General features: G+C 40.7%; 1 long non-coding RNA gene across 2 annotated transcripts; it reads right to left on the bottom strand.

The window, feature by feature from the left end:
* Positions 1-6: 6 nt before the first annotated feature.
* On the bottom strand, positions 7-14,739 carry LOC108445968. Of its 2 annotated transcripts, none has more exons than XR_001861065.1 (3): positions 14,573-14,739; positions 849-927; positions 7-213 (listed from the first exon to the last, which is right to left on the bottom strand). It is a non-coding gene; the product is annotated as an uncharacterized LOC108445968 (long non-coding RNA). The 2 variants fall into 2 exon arrangements; XR_001861066.1 differs by having other exon boundaries at positions 849-924.
* Between the last annotated feature and the right edge of the window lie 726 nt (positions 14,740-15,465).

Raw genomic sequence — 15,465 nt, 5'->3', positions numbered from 1 at the left:
TAGGGAAATGAAGGAGAGGGTTGGCAATGGGTATATTTTTTGATTGAGTCAATTCATTCCAGCCAGAAACCATTCAAAGTCTCTTGCAGAAGAATGGTGGCAAATTAGAAATGGGTTGTCATTCTCTCTGCTAGTCCCACGGAGAAAGGCTTCATTTTGCAAAGGCCTTCTGCCAAATTACATCTCCATCAGTCACAACAAAAGAGTCAAGATCTGAAAGGAGAAGACAAGCAGCTTCTTTTCAGATGTATGTGCTCTCAATAATTCTTAAATTATTTCATGAACAATATTCATCATGAGGACCAGGGGCTCATTATCTGCATTTTTCACAAGAATTCTGACCAACACTTTAATAATGTGTCATTCTGAAAACTGACACTCCAATCATTAAATCATTCAAAGTGTAAAGTAAACTTTGCTGTTTAGCAAAGAGCACCACCACCATTAGACTTTGGTACTCCCTCATCCTGCCAAAGCTTCCTTTAAATTGTGTTGTCCCTGACTCTGTTTCAAGACTTTTCAGCTGTTCTCTCTCCGTCAGTGATTCAGGTAATGGCTGCTACTGGCAAATGTTTTGAGGATGGGCAATTTCTGGCCTAGTTTCTAATAAATACAACAGCAGCTACTATAGCCCCAGTAGGGTTTGTGTGCACTTCTTCCTTAGTGCTGCTTTTATTCTCTGAAACTTTGGAGTGGTCATGTTGTAATAACAACCACTCTTCCTTATGCAGAGGGAGAACCGTAAAACTACATTAATATTTTTTTTTTCCTTTCTGAAGGGCTAAAACCAAAACAACATGCTTCTCATCCTTAATTTTATGCACTCAGATTTGAAAATGGTGACTCACCAGAATTAAAAGGCAATGTAACGCTGTCTTTTGAGCCAAGATGGAAAGCCTCCTCTGCTGCATAAATCTTGGGTTCCTACTAGAAAACAACATAAAAGGGGAACTGCTCAGTCCAGCCAGCATACAAAACAGTATCAGAGAATGCTCACATCACCTATCCAGGATCCCTCACTCCTCAAAGCCTCTTCCTCTGGTGGTCTTCCATGATGTTTGAAATAAGCACATGAACTTGGCTCATCCCTGATTTGCAACCAGACTGCCTCCTGCATGGCACCTCCAGCTGCTGCTCAGCCCCAAACAGCATCTTCAGGACTCCACCCTGCCAGGCTGTGACCCACAGGATTTCTTCTGTGCTCTGGTTTTGGGCTGTATATAATGAGTTCTGCCCAAGCACAGGAGTAGAAAAAACAGAGCTCTGGAACTGTGGGCAACAGCGTGTTCCTCTGAGACTGAAAGAGTGCAAAGGCAACGAGCCATCGCAGCTCCTGTCAGCTTCCTGATACCTGAGCAGGCACCCACGTGTTCACATACCTGCCTGCATGTACACACAGTGTGACAGCCATTCAAAGCTGGAAAAAAGGTGACAGATGGCTTCTGATCTCTTTTCTCTCAGAAAGAGGGCCATTTCATGAACTGTTATATGCCCTGCATTGGCAGAATCAATGGTAAGCATCATCCTGTTTATAAATCAAACCAAGATTGTTTTCCTAATTACATTTACATCACTTTGGTTTTTAAATTTTCATCATAAACGGTGCACATATTCTGGAACGACATCAAGGACTTCCTAATGACACAGAAAACAGGCAGATAACTTTGCAGCAATATTGACTTGTGATGCTTGTCCAATAAAAAAAGGCTTTTTTCATCAGGGCTCTGCATATAGGGGGTTCCAAAACAAGATATGAAGTAACAAGAAATTGTTTATGAAGTTGAATTTTATATTATGGGGGAAGGCAAAAAATAAGCAAAACCAAATATTAGTTAACAATCTTTACTTCTGTTCTAAGCTTTTCTGACACTGGCTCAGCCTCCCCCACTCTGCCTCTCCTTGCACTGAATTCTGCCTGATCACATGGCCACAAGTCAAAATGAGATCAAATGACGCAGAAAACTAAAACTGAACTTTAACCCCCACTTCTTCTCACTAGTTATTCCCCCCCATGCACTGACAGGAAAAAAAAAATTCAAATATGAAGCAGAAGTCATTCCCCCACAAACAAAAACCAATCCAAACAAAAAAAAACAAAACCAAAAAAGACAAAAAAAACCCCAGACAAACAGAAAAAATGTTTAATTTGACACAAAGACTTTCCTTTTTGCAGAGTTCTGCCAGGCAGATTATCTGCAATGAGAAGTAGAGCATTTAGAATGAAGAGCAGAAATAGAAATGTAGGCGTGGAGACTGCTAGCTCAGAAGAGTCTTTTGTCTGGCGATACTGTGACTAAAGATAATCTTTGTTTATCTTGTATGTTTAACTTGTGCCTTGTATACCCAAAGTGTTGGAAAAAAAATGTGGAATTGCAAGTGAGTAACTGAACAAACCCATAACACAGGGTATAATTTCTAGGCATGGTGAAGGCAGGAAAAACAAACTCCGCAGTTATTATACCGTATTTATCCTCTTTTTTTTCTTCATAAGCACTCCCAGACTCGTGGCACAATAATGTTACAATTAAAGCATACTTTGACTAACAATTTCACAGCAGAATGGAACGAATTATGTGACATTACTAATACAGCAAAGCAGAGCTGCAATGCACCCTGGCTACACAAGTACAGCTTTCAGCTAAAACTTTACAGAGATGAAGGAGTAAGCTCAAGGCTGCCGAAAACTGAATAGGATTTAAGTATTTAGTGTCACCCAATCAGTGAAATATGATTAATGAGTCTGGAGGAGTACACTGCTTTTTAGTCTTCACAGCAAGGCGGACATGGGGGGAAATGTATTGGAGCTCTTCAGCGATAAAAGCCGCAACAAAATTCTGCACAGTTAAACTACACGTTCAATTGCAGCTGCTTATTTCTCCTCTGTGTGATTAGAGCCTCCCATTTCCCTCATTACAGGCTTGATATTATTGAAGCAAAGCCAACAGCAAGTTAGCAAGCCAGCAGGGGATCAAATTGATTATACAGTTAGCTGTGGAAAAACTGAAATTCTTTATTAAGGAGAAATGAAATACAGTTAATTTATGCTTCAGCTGAACCCCTCCCACACTACATTTACTCTGCTGATACTCTGAGTTTTCTCTGAAGCTACAAGACAGCTGAGAAATTACAGAAGCTTTATTGATATAAAAATAAGTCAGGCCTTCAGTATTTTTTTAAAGGATTTTTCTATTACTGATTATCGTAACTCAGTATATAGGACAACACAGCATTAAAGCCGAAAAGAAAGAAAGGTGGAAAGTATTTGGGTTTAGGTAGACTGTAAGATTTGCTATCTGTCTTTAGCTGGTGTTACAGAGGCAGTCCACAAGTAAATGTAAACATCACCTTATCAGTAAAGCAACAACTCAATTTTTGTGGTATTTCAGTTGTAAATCTCTTTCCCAAAATGAAGAAAATAATCATTTGGGACCAGAAATAATTTTTTGAGAATAAGAATAGGCCTGTTAGTTTATTTCTGACAAAGACGAGTGTGAGATAAAGCTTGTTTCTAAAATCAGACCTTGCAGAAGACAGCACCACACTTGCCCCATCCCAAGCAGTTATATCCAAGCAGTTCAGATCTTCCCTACAGAGCTGAAAAGTGCTGAGAGCTCACGAGCAGAAAGTTCCCCCTGCCCCACAGCCCTTTGCTCTCCAGCCCCAAACATTTGTCCTTGGTAAAGCCTTGATGAATAGAGCTGTGGAGGGGACTCTGCTGAGGACCATCCCCTCTCCAAACAGCTGTGATCTCCCATTCCTCTCAGCAATGTGGTCCCAGACCACCGGCCACCCTTCCCAAAGACAGTCACTGCTTCTTTTAATCTATTTTTCATTGTCCCTTTCCATCCCCTGGCAGGAAAAGGGATACATCCTCTTCAGAAGGCACCTTGGCTGCTGTCCCATGAGGCATGAAGGATGTTGTAACTTGTGGAAGTTTAGCAACAGAGCCCACACAAGGGTCCCATGGAGAGAAATGCTTAATGAGACTGTTCTGCAGGAAGTGAAAATACCATACAATGCATTTTTAATAAATTTGTCAGGAGTCACAGCCTTAATCATTGTCATTGACAAGATTTGCTAATCAAATTGCAAGGAGGAGCAGCCCTCTAATTGCTGGTCTCCTCAGATAGACCTTCCTGTGTTTCTTTTCCTTTCTTCTGCCTTTTTTGCATTTCTGATGCTCTCTTCATGTTGTAACATCCCTGTAATATGTTTTTTCTCCCAATCACTGATGAATGCTTTGAAATTTCTCCCTGGTTTTCAGATAAAACTTCTACCAATTTTCTATACCTGTCAGTGTCTTTTTGGCTGAAAAGATTGTGCTGGTTTTGGCTGCGATAGAATCCATTTTCCTCATAGTAGCTGGTATAGGGCTGTGTTTCGGATTTGTGCTGGAAACTGTTGATAACACAGAGATGTTTTAGCTGTTGCTTATCAGGGCTGTACAGAGTCAAGGCCTTTTCTGCTCCTTACCCCACCCCACCAGCGAGCAGCTGGCTGGGGGTGCCAAGGAGTTGGGAGGGGACAGAGCTGGCACAGCTGACCACAACTGACCAAAGGGATATTCCAGACCATATGGCATCATGCTCAGTATACAAAGAGGGAGGAAGAAGGAGTAAGGTGGGGACATTCAGAGTAATGGTGTTTGTCTTCCCAAGTCACCATTATGGGTGATGGAGCCCTGCTTTCCTGGGGATGGCTGAACACCTGCCTGCCTGTGGGAAATGGTGAATCAAGTCTTTGTTTTACTTTGCTTGTGTGTGTTGCTTTTGCTTTACCCATTAAATTTCTTTGTCTCAACCCCTGAGTTTTCTCACTTTTACCCTTCTGGTTCTTTCCCTGGTCCCACCGAGGGGAGGGAGTGAACGGCTGTGTGGGACTTAGTTGCCAGCTGGGGTTAAACCATGACAAATATTCAAGGGTCTTATTAGAATAAAAGCAATCAAGATTGATTTGCACTACCCACTTTAGCAACATTAATACTAAAAGAGAAGTACAAATAAACATTATGCTTTTATTTCCTCTTACTCTTCTCACCCAAGAATTGAATAAAACTCTTCTTTTTTACTTTCTGCTATAATATCCACTGGCTGATCTGAGGAAGTGCTAATAAATGCAAGTGAAAGTTTGCACGCAACTTAAAATGCAGAAGAGCTTATTTCACTGAAGGCTGCATGTTTACCAGGAAATGAGATGGTCACAAATTGCCCTTGTGACTGCTTGAGACATATACTCATTAAAGATACCATTGAAAGAATATGGAGGAGGAAATAAATTGTTTGAAAGGACAGTGCCAAGACTGGCAAATCTAAAATTTACTACACAGTCATACAGAAGCTATTTTGGGAGCCACAATCACCTCTTGGAAAAATAAACACATTTCCACAGAACAGCAATTCTGTGTGTTGCACTTGGCCATCTTGACTGAAGCCAGTAGGGTAATGACTTTTACAAGTGGCAAAAACCAGTCTCTTGGCAAAAACAATCCCTAACCTCATGAAATACAGAATATTTTGTTAAAAGGAAAATAAAATTGAAATGCATTTTATATAAATATAGATATATGTAATTGTTGTTTATGAGAAAACTTCTACTAGAAGACAGTAAGTCTATAGTACACAAACACTGACATAAAACAATCACAGACATAAAAATGCTGCTCTTATGCTGACAGGTGGTTTTCAGAAAGAAACAAAAAAAACATGCTTCACAAACAATTAAGTGAGGCAGATTTCCAATAAATTCTCTGTGCCATTCTGAACAAGTTCTTTCCTGATTTAAAAAAGCTATCTATTTCAAACAGTATTATTTGTATATGATGCAAAAAGCACCACAGAGAAACCAATAGCCTAAACACCCTGGATACATCATAGCTGTGACTGGGATGTAACCAGAAAGCTGTGTGTGCATGTGTATATACATTTATACACACATATTTGAGCTGCATGCAGATCCTTTCATAGGCTTTTGTCCTATATTTTGATGTTTCATTTTGCTTTTTCTTTGCTATTTGACTGGTTTTTACATTTATATGTATAAAAATACGTAAAATTTGAAATTATATATAAATATATATATATAAGATATAACTCAAAAATTTCCGTTTTGCAAAGGGAGCATGGCAAAAGACTGTAAAGAACTAGGGCTCTTCTCAGTAACCTAAGGTAAGGATTCCTGTTGTGAAAATCAGTCCTCACGTGGCCATGGGGCCTCTTCAGCTAAGTGGTGTCATCTTAAGGCAAGGGCTTGAATTACAGAGCCTGAGTACTGATTTGGAGAGCCCCCATTATTTGCAATACAGCTGTCAGACACACTAACTACTATGTGACTTCATAGTATGTGACCAAAAAAACCTCACCATGGCACAGAAAAAGCACAAGGGACAGAGCTTTTCTGTTAGGGCAAGTTGATTTTCTGGGGATAGAGCTGCATTCAGGTAAGAGAATCATATCACTAAATGGATCTATCTATGTGCAACAAATCTGACACCTTCATCTTCAGCACAATAAAGACAACCTGATCCACTCATAATGCACGTGCCGCTTAACCATCCCTGGACTGTGGACAAGAATTTGCAAGTCCAAAGTCTCTAAATTCCTTTAGGTGGTTCTGTTACTGGTCTCAAATACAATTCATATACTTTGAAGGTGGAAAAATATTCTTCACAAAGAAAAGTGATTGACAGCATATACCAAGTGAATGGCACATCCAGAGCCTGGCCTAGCCAATTGCCCTGTGTGTTACACAGTATTGCTTCCTAATACTTTCAGAGTTGCTTGTAATGCTTTTCAGCTAATAAGCTCCAAATGCTTTTCAAAGATTCAGACATTTCAAAAAATCATTAATGTTTTTGAGTGTATTTTTCTGTGAAGCCAAGCTGAAATCCTAAAAGGAACATTTAAGAAGATGGCCTGATGGTGAGTACAACAAACAGGCATCTCAAAAGCAGCTGGCATCAAGAAGAGTGACAAAAATCAAGGCATTCAAAAGTCCTCTGTGAGTTTCAGAAATCTGTGGCCTGTGAGTCCTGTTTCCTGTATCTTTAAGACATAACATATCATTGTTCTGCATCAGAGAGCATTGGTCTGCAGCTGGGAGCAATACGCATCACTGATACCAACCACTGCTTTGCCAGGTGTGAAAACCTGGAGTTAAATAATTTTATCCCTGGGTCATTCTTTGAGTCAGTTACAGTGCAGTGGAGAGCTGCCTTTCCATCACCTTGCTGACACTTAGATACTCAACAGATGCAAAGCACTCGTCTTTCTCACTACCAAAATCGAAAACCCCCCTTAACACGGATTTTCCTTGATGTAATAAAAGTGAATGGGGTTTTTTTTCAGTTTACTAGAGTTTGAAAGGTCATATAAGTCTACTTTTATGAATGTTCTTAACATAATCTGGAACATAAGCACAATATAAACACAAACTAAAAGGATTCTGAAAAGAGAGAGAGAGATGGAGAATAATGCTTTACCATTGTAACACTGTTATATTAACATCACCTCTTCAGTGAGGCTGATGCACTGCACAGGAAACTGGGCTGTTTTGCTAAAAGTGGAAAGTTACTTAAGTAGGGTGTCTCTTCAGAGATGAAGGATGCAGCAAAGAGGTGGAAATTTAAAAAGCCAGATTTGGTTCCCAGAAAGAATACAGCAACATAAGGACAGGCATAGGAATTTGAAGACCTTTTTCTTAGCTGCTACATTTTTGTAGCTTTTCTACCCTGTAGAGAATAAACTCTTCAGCATTTAAAGCACTAAACACCTGGGAAACCTCAGAAAACCGGGAAACAGAAAAAAAACCCCAAGCAACAAAACACAAACCCAAATCATCTGAAGCAGTAGAGTTGTGCTGATTCACTTGGAATCCTAGGTAATACAACCCATCAAATCTAAGATCTTCCAAACAGGGACCCAGTAGGGAAATGAAGAAAAGTAAAAAGAAAACCAAGGGAAAGAAGTAAGTTTGATGCAGTGATAAAACATAGGTCTTTGTTAAATTCCCAGATCTGCTCTGGGCTAGCTGTATTTTGAGGTACTATAGGTTCCTCAAGGACGGAAGAGGTGTAATCTCCAAGCCAATGGGGGCATTATGAAGTTTAATGATGGCTCTTCCGTTGGTGTAAATGTACAAAGTGGGAACATGGAAGATTGGAACAAGAAGAAAACAAGCAAAACTGTCTAGCATTCATACAATTTCTATAAGCTTTTGCTTGCCTGGGACTAGAGAGCAACAGAGAGCAACTCTGTTCATCCTGTTTTTGAACAGCAACTGGAGATGAGATAGGATAGTCACAGCATTAAAGCATCCAGCTGACACTTGAACAACATGTCTAAAATGAGCCTATCCAGAAGTACCTAGTGGCTGAGGAAAAAAATTCTCCGCTTTTGCATTACAAGTCCTATTTTTAGATCGCTGGTATTTTAAAATAAGGTTTTCAAGAAGAGTGTTTTTTAAAAAACAGACAGAATTTACAGAACAAGACCAAAATGTGAAGTGCTGGATGACTGTGGGTGAAGGGAAAGACTTTGGCACAGCCTCCTCAGCAAGACAGCCTAGCCCAGACTCCTGGCCAGGCTCCAGCTTTGGAAGCTGTCCTCAGACTCCTCCGAGATGACTATCGGCTCCTCTTCCTGCTCAAAGCTGTTGAGCAATAAAGCTCTGAGTTGTCAAACTGATACTGCTCTCTCAAGCAGAAATGCTGTGATTCAGTCATCAGTGAAATAACCCTCCTGATACTAAAACTCCCAGAGCAGCTCCGGAATGAAAAGCGTAATTATAAATGCAATGACTTTGTTTTGCTAAGCTTTTTGGTGAATATTGGTTTGTTACTGTCTTCACTTTTGTGATCTTTCATTAGTAATGACTGACCACGTGATACCGGAAATCTTGCACTGCAAACAGGAATAAGGTTGTGCACTTCACAGCTACGTTTTAGGAGCATGAGAAATATTTTGAAAAATGGCTTTATTCCTTCATCGTGTCATCTCAATAAAGCAAGAGGAAACAGGATGTCCAAGCACAACAGAAGCACTTAAATTCATGAGAGTGGCAAAGCCAAACTTGAAAGATCCCTCCTTCCCCCATGGAAGCACTGTTCTCATCATGCTAATATTTCTTCAGCATCCCCAGAAGTGAACCAGGATGTCATTTGAGCACTCAAACTAACTCTCTCTTGCCCATCAGCCACTATTTTTTTGTTTTGGGGTGTGGTTTTTGTTTTATTTTTTAAAATTTTGGTTGGTTTGGTTTTGTTGGTGTATTTTTGTTTGGCTGGGTTTTTGTTTGTGTGATTTTTTTTCTTTTGTGTTTGCTTTCCAGGAAGATCAAAACTTTGAACCTAAAATGTTTTGTTTTCCACACCAAATTCATCAGCACTTGTATCTCAGCACTGATTTCTTCTGGCTGTCTTCCTGATTATTCCACTAGAAAGTATTTCCCCCTACATAACATTTCTTGATTTGCTAAAACATTTCTAAGCATTACTCCTTTCCATGTTCTCCAAGTGATGCTGTCAGGAGCGTTCTAGCAGTGTGTTTGTGAATCAAAACTGGTATTTTATAGAGGAAAAAAAAGCCAGGAGAGATCTAGCTTGCCTCTAACTTTCTTAAAACTAGCATATTCATACAGCCAAGATGACTGTAACAGCAGATGTGCCCCTATTCTCTTTTTCTCCTCACCACTGCCTTTGCTACAAGAATGAAAGCCACACTATCACACCTGCAACAATATCGAAGTGCCCGAGGTCCAGTGGTGCTGGAAGGAATCTGTGTTTTCAGAAAGATCTTTGAGGCACACAAACTACCATGGTAATTTAGTTTGCTACAAATAAGTTGTAGACGGGAGAATGGCAATGAACTAAGCATGCCTCAAAGTTGTGCCAAGGGAGGTTTAGATTGGATATCACAAAAAATTTCTTTGCCTGGAGGCTTGTCAAGCAGTGGAACAGGCTGTCCAGGGAAGTGGTTGAGGCACCATCCCTGGGGGTATAGATGAGGCAGTTAGGGACATGGTTTAGTGGTGGCCTTGGCCGTGCTGGGTTAATGTTGGACTCAAAAGTTTTTCTCAACCTAAATGTTTCTATGTATCTGTTACTGAATTAGCCATCTATCTCTTAAGTGTCCAAGCATCCTTGAAAAATGAGACAGAGAAAAACAATCATCCAAACAGCTAGAAATAGATAAAAAACTAGCTTTTATACAAAGGGTTTCCTGACTAAGGCCAAGTTTTTCTATGTAAAGAAAAGCAGATCAAAACTACCCAGTCTTTCTGATCTAAAGCACATTTCTGGTTGTATTACAAAAATTTCTTCTTTGGGATACACCCATAGGGAAGTTCCAGCATTTTTGGTCATGTTGGCTGTCAAAAATGCATGGAGCTTTGTTGGTGGGAAGGATGATTTTCTGTTTCCAGGCTCAGACTCTTATAATAGCTTAGATCAAACCCTGTAATAAAACCCTTTAACAACCGCCAATTCCATCATATGCAAATACTTAAACTTCTACTGAATCCCCCAGCCTAATCGACCATCTACAGCCTCATTTACCCTGAGAGCATTGCCAGAGGTGCATTTGTTCCTCATCATTTCATATTCTAGGCATGGACACAATGTAAAGTTCAGTTGTGTTCATCTCATAGCAGGAAAAAACTGCCTTAACGCAACAAGCTCAGAAAAAACAAATTTGGATATGTTGCTATTGTCTGAAAAATGGGTTTTAAACTAACAGACCCTCGTGGTTTTGTTTGACAACCCCTGTGAAAGCTTGGAAATTTTGTGGAGCACTACTACATGCACTTTTAAGAACCTAGAAAATAACTCCCCCTGACCAAGTTGACCATGGCCCTTCCCTTTGCCCCCTCCAAAAAAAGCCATAAAATTCTCCAGAAGAAAAGGGCACTGCTGGGTGTCCAGAGGCTGCACCAGGCTAGCAGGGGCTGCTGCAGCTATGCTACCACAAAATACATGTCATTTCTCATTTTTGCCAGAGAAGAGAACCCATGAACAGTGACAAGGCTGCCATTAGGAGTGTGATGTCTGTGCATTACAGACCAGCTCTCCAGTCTTCCATGAAAAGGAAGATACATAAAAAAACCCACCAAGCGAGGTCTATTGCATGGAAACAAAATGCAAAATGGCATATAAAGAAAAATAAAACAGAAGAATGGCAGTGCCTTTCATTTATAACCCACCTTTAAACTTTATTTTAGCCTTATAATTTTTGGTAAATCAAGAAAGCTCACATGGACTCCAGATGGAGCTGGGATGAGTGTATATTGATGGTAAGAGTCTTCTGTTAAGCCATGTCACTAACTAATGACAGATCACTGAGATTTTTTTAACTAAGTGGCTAGGTAAGGAGGCAGCAGACAGTCTTCTAACCCAGATCTGTATCCACAGTGTGCATGCACACAGCAGCCAACAAATACCTACAAGTCTGAGAATTCGTAGCAGTGACTTGAGGCTGCTTCCCAGTCTCAGGCTGACTTACACCCTTAAACCTTAGAACTCTTCTCCTCCAGAGAGCCACTCCCTCGCCTGCAGGAGAACAGGACATCAGCCCTCCCTACCAGGTTCTCACCCCGGCACCTCAAGCTGAACAGCACAAGACATCTCATCCATAGCACTTCCCTGACCAGCTGTCAATCCTCCTTGCTCCTCACCTCTCCTTTCCACACTGCTCTCACTTTTTCGCTTTCAAGCTGTTTGTCTCCAACAGGCTCCCAGAACAACCAGCCACTTCCAATCTGCTGCTCCCATTTTGCCTTGTTTTATGACTGCTCTTGCACAATCAGGTGCAATCAGGTTCGTTAGCCTGTAGCTGGTGGAGGTAGCCATACCTCCTTCCTAGCCCTGTTGGCTTCCCCTCTGCAAGTGCTTGTATCCCAGCTCAGGAATCACCTAATAAAGTGGCTGGTGTCCAGGACAAACTCTTAAACAGATTACCTGGAATATTTTGGGGGGGGCAGGGAAGGGGGAACCCCCCCAAAAAAATGAAGGAAAAAATGCACCAGCAGCCTGCAGGAGCAAGACAGTAATTTGCTTTCTGAACTCATTTGCTGTTGGGTAAATTACGAACTAAAATGAAATAAAATTATATTCCCAATTGCTGCCTCCAAGGGAGCAGAATGGAATCAGAGAGGAAAGCATAGCTCTGGAGAATCAGGAGATGTGGCTGCAGTTTTCAGTTCTGGTAGAGAAATCCTCTGGCAGAAGCGCAGTCTCAGGCAGGCTGTAGGCTCGGCATTATGTACCCACGGTTCGGTGGATTCACTCTGCTCAAAACCACTCTGCCATTTTCAGGTGAAAGTAGCTGGAGGTTCATAATCAAATGTGTTCTGCTTTATCCTTTCCTTTATCCTTACAATCTTTTTATCACACACTTCACCAAGAGACATAGAAAAACCAAAAGAACAGCGCTAAGAACGGAAAATACAGACTTTTAATCTTGTAAATAGGTGCTAAGCCTTGCTAGGGACTGCAGCGTTCCCAGTGCAGATAAGCATCACTCCCTCGTGTGGTTAAAACTTACTATTGCTAATTTAGCGGCACTGCAGATCTTTGCCTGAAAATTCAGGGAAGAAAGGATTATTTGCCTGGATTTGCATCTCAATGCACAGTCACATACGCGTTCACGCATGCAAAAGTATGAGTACAATAATACACCTTGCCCAGAGTTCACTCTGAACAGATAATTTCACCTTGTGTCTGTGTTAAAAGGCTAAAAATAAAATCATCTGCCTCAAAAAGCTGATAAAAACAGCAAAGAAAGCCGGGATCTGATATGGAGAAATCTACAGCTCCTTACAAAAGAGGCTGTAAGGAATCGAGTTTTTCATATGCAAACACTGACTGAATTGTTGCCATCTAGATAACGAATAGTTAAACCCACAGAGTAGCTTGAAAATTGAAGATGTGAAACTACTGGATCCCTTCACAGGACTAATACACACCCTTAAATATCTTCTCAGGCTGTGCAGAATCCTATATAGCATTCAGAGAGTCCACAGACCTCATAAATTTACTTGTTAATTCACACCTGAATGGCATTTGAGTCCAACCTACAGTGTAATGACAGAGTCCCTTACTGCATGTAAGTAGACAAGAGATGTGTTGTTAATGCTGCTCAACAGAGCTGTACCAAGGCACCCTAATGCCTCAGAGCCCCCTCCCTTGCCCTGGTTTCCAGCTTGATAGCACAACAGAGTATGCCTCTCATTTAGTCTCAATGCAGTGGACCCTTCTTATGCAGCTTAGCACAATAACCTTGCAAAAACAGGTCCCTACAGAAAAAAAAACCAAAAAACCCCAGGACTACTTCCAGTCAAGCTGCAATTTAATCAAGAGAACAATGAGTTATTTTCTATGCTTTCATTGCTAGCAAATCACAATTAATTTAAAAAGCCAAGTATAATATAAGGTGTATATGAAATATCATTGTGCAATAAATTCCTATCCAAAACCACTGGAGAGCGAAGATGGGAATAGAAGACTGAAATTGTTGAAATTTGTGTTCTCTTAACTCAATAGCAAGATATTTGAATAAGAAAGCATTATTCCATTATACAGTATGAGCAAATATGCTTATTCAAAGGAGTAACAGCTAACTCAGGTATTTCCAGCTGATATCAGGAAACGTTCAAATTTATCTAAAATACATAGCTACTGTTATGTGTTGCAAAAAATGGCTGGAGATCAAGAATTAAAATACCTTGAACATAGGACACACAATGTCATTTAATCCCAGGCAAAAAAAGATATATGCTCTCTGGGACTTTTCCACTCCACTTCTCTTTCAAAATGTTTGCTGCATTCAAGGTGTGAATGTCCTTGAAAGCAAAAAATAAAGGGAGCATAAAGGTGATATTTTGGGAACAAACTGCATCTACATATGTCTGTGCTTTCCAGGAATTGCAGCTGCTATTTTTCCCCTCCGTAGTGACTGTGGCCAGTCTCTTACAGGAAAATTAGACCGATCCCTAGTGGAGTTTCCCCTCAAGCAGCCTCCCCACCCTCCCCCATCCTTAAGGAACCATAATTCAAGCTTAAATACTTTGGAAAGAAATTCATTTTCCTGCAGCATAGGAAGACTGATGCACAAACATTAGAGCAATCTAATTTTAGATCATTCAGACAATACGCTGGATCCTTACGTGCATTTATTTAAGGCTATTTATAGTCCTCCAGACACTGCTGGAAGTACAGTCATCCATTGTGGAGCTACTCCACTGTGCTCTGGTTTGGGAGGGAGGGAGGAGGGAGGAGGCAATCAAGAGGCTGATTGTTCTGGGGAACACAGGTATCGAGGTGTTGGATGAAATGTTCATTTGCAGGCTGAATGGAGATCAAAAGTTCTGGCCGCTTAGCAACTCTGCTGCTGCCAAGAACTGTAGGGGCACTGGAGAATTTGGAAGTCCCAAACTGCACCAAATTACAGGCCCAGATACAAGTGCTGCTCATAGCTGCAGGCACAGAAAAGGGACCATGTGCCAGAACAGGGGGAAAAAGCCTTGAAAAAGTTTTTAGTCCTCTGGGGACATTTTTGGAGTAGAATAAATGGCTATACTGTACCTCAGAGCCTGAGTGTTGGAGTTAGCAGCTCCCTCGAAGGCATGTGACTTCCAGAATACAGTTCTTCTTTTTGTTGTAGGCACTTGCAAGTTCATCTGAACACTGGCACCACACAGTCTCTAGGTCTTGGTTGTTAGAATGCCTCTCAAATTTCAGCCTTCTTCAGTTCTTCTTTTTAGTTCATCTTTTAAAAAAAAACACAACCAAAAAACCCCAACATATCTTCTAGGCTCAGATGAATTTTAACAACACATTAAGGCAACATTTCCAATGCACACATCCAGTGGTTGAACTGTAATTCACACTCCATGGAGTCACAAGAGCCTTTGGACCATCAGCTCTGGTTCTCCTGCTGTAACATTAGAACATACTTATTCTCCAGTTTGCCCTGTCTGATACGCAGATCATCTTTTATCGCATTTAGATGCAAGTCCTGGGGCCACTAGCTATTCTAGAGCAGATGTGCTATTTTAACTCACAGTGTCATTCAGATATCCAGGTCAAAGGACTCCCACTTGAAAATATGGAAAATCTAAAGCATTACAGCACAACATCTTGTTTTCATTACAGTATGTCTTGAGTAGGCAAATCTGCTTTTGAAATTATTGGTGATTTTTGACAACCTTCCCCATGAATCTGGCCATACAGAACCAAAGGCCATTTTCCTATCAAGCAGCCACTGCAAGGCACAGCAGATAAAGTACATTTGTAGGTCACAGATCCTTAAGTCAGTGTCCTAGTATCTATGTGAGCTAAATATGATCCACTATTTAAGGAGAAGCAGGTAGTAAGTTTAAAATCACTATTCCAAGGCTCATAAAAAGACTGAGATCGTTGCTCTCAGATCTAAATCTGCTCTTGGAAGTATTAGCCAGCTGACATTTCGGTGATCA

The sequence above is a fragment of the Corvus brachyrhynchos genome, unplaced genomic scaffold (assembly GCF_000691975.1).
Source record: "Corvus brachyrhynchos isolate BGI_N302 unplaced genomic scaffold, ASM69197v1 scaffold633, whole genome shotgun sequence".
NCBI classification, from domain to species: Eukaryota; Metazoa; Chordata; class Aves; order Passeriformes; family Corvidae; genus Corvus; species Corvus brachyrhynchos.
The sequence above is the reverse complement of the archived record's forward strand: the minus strand, read 5'-3'. Positions and strand labels throughout refer to the sequence as shown.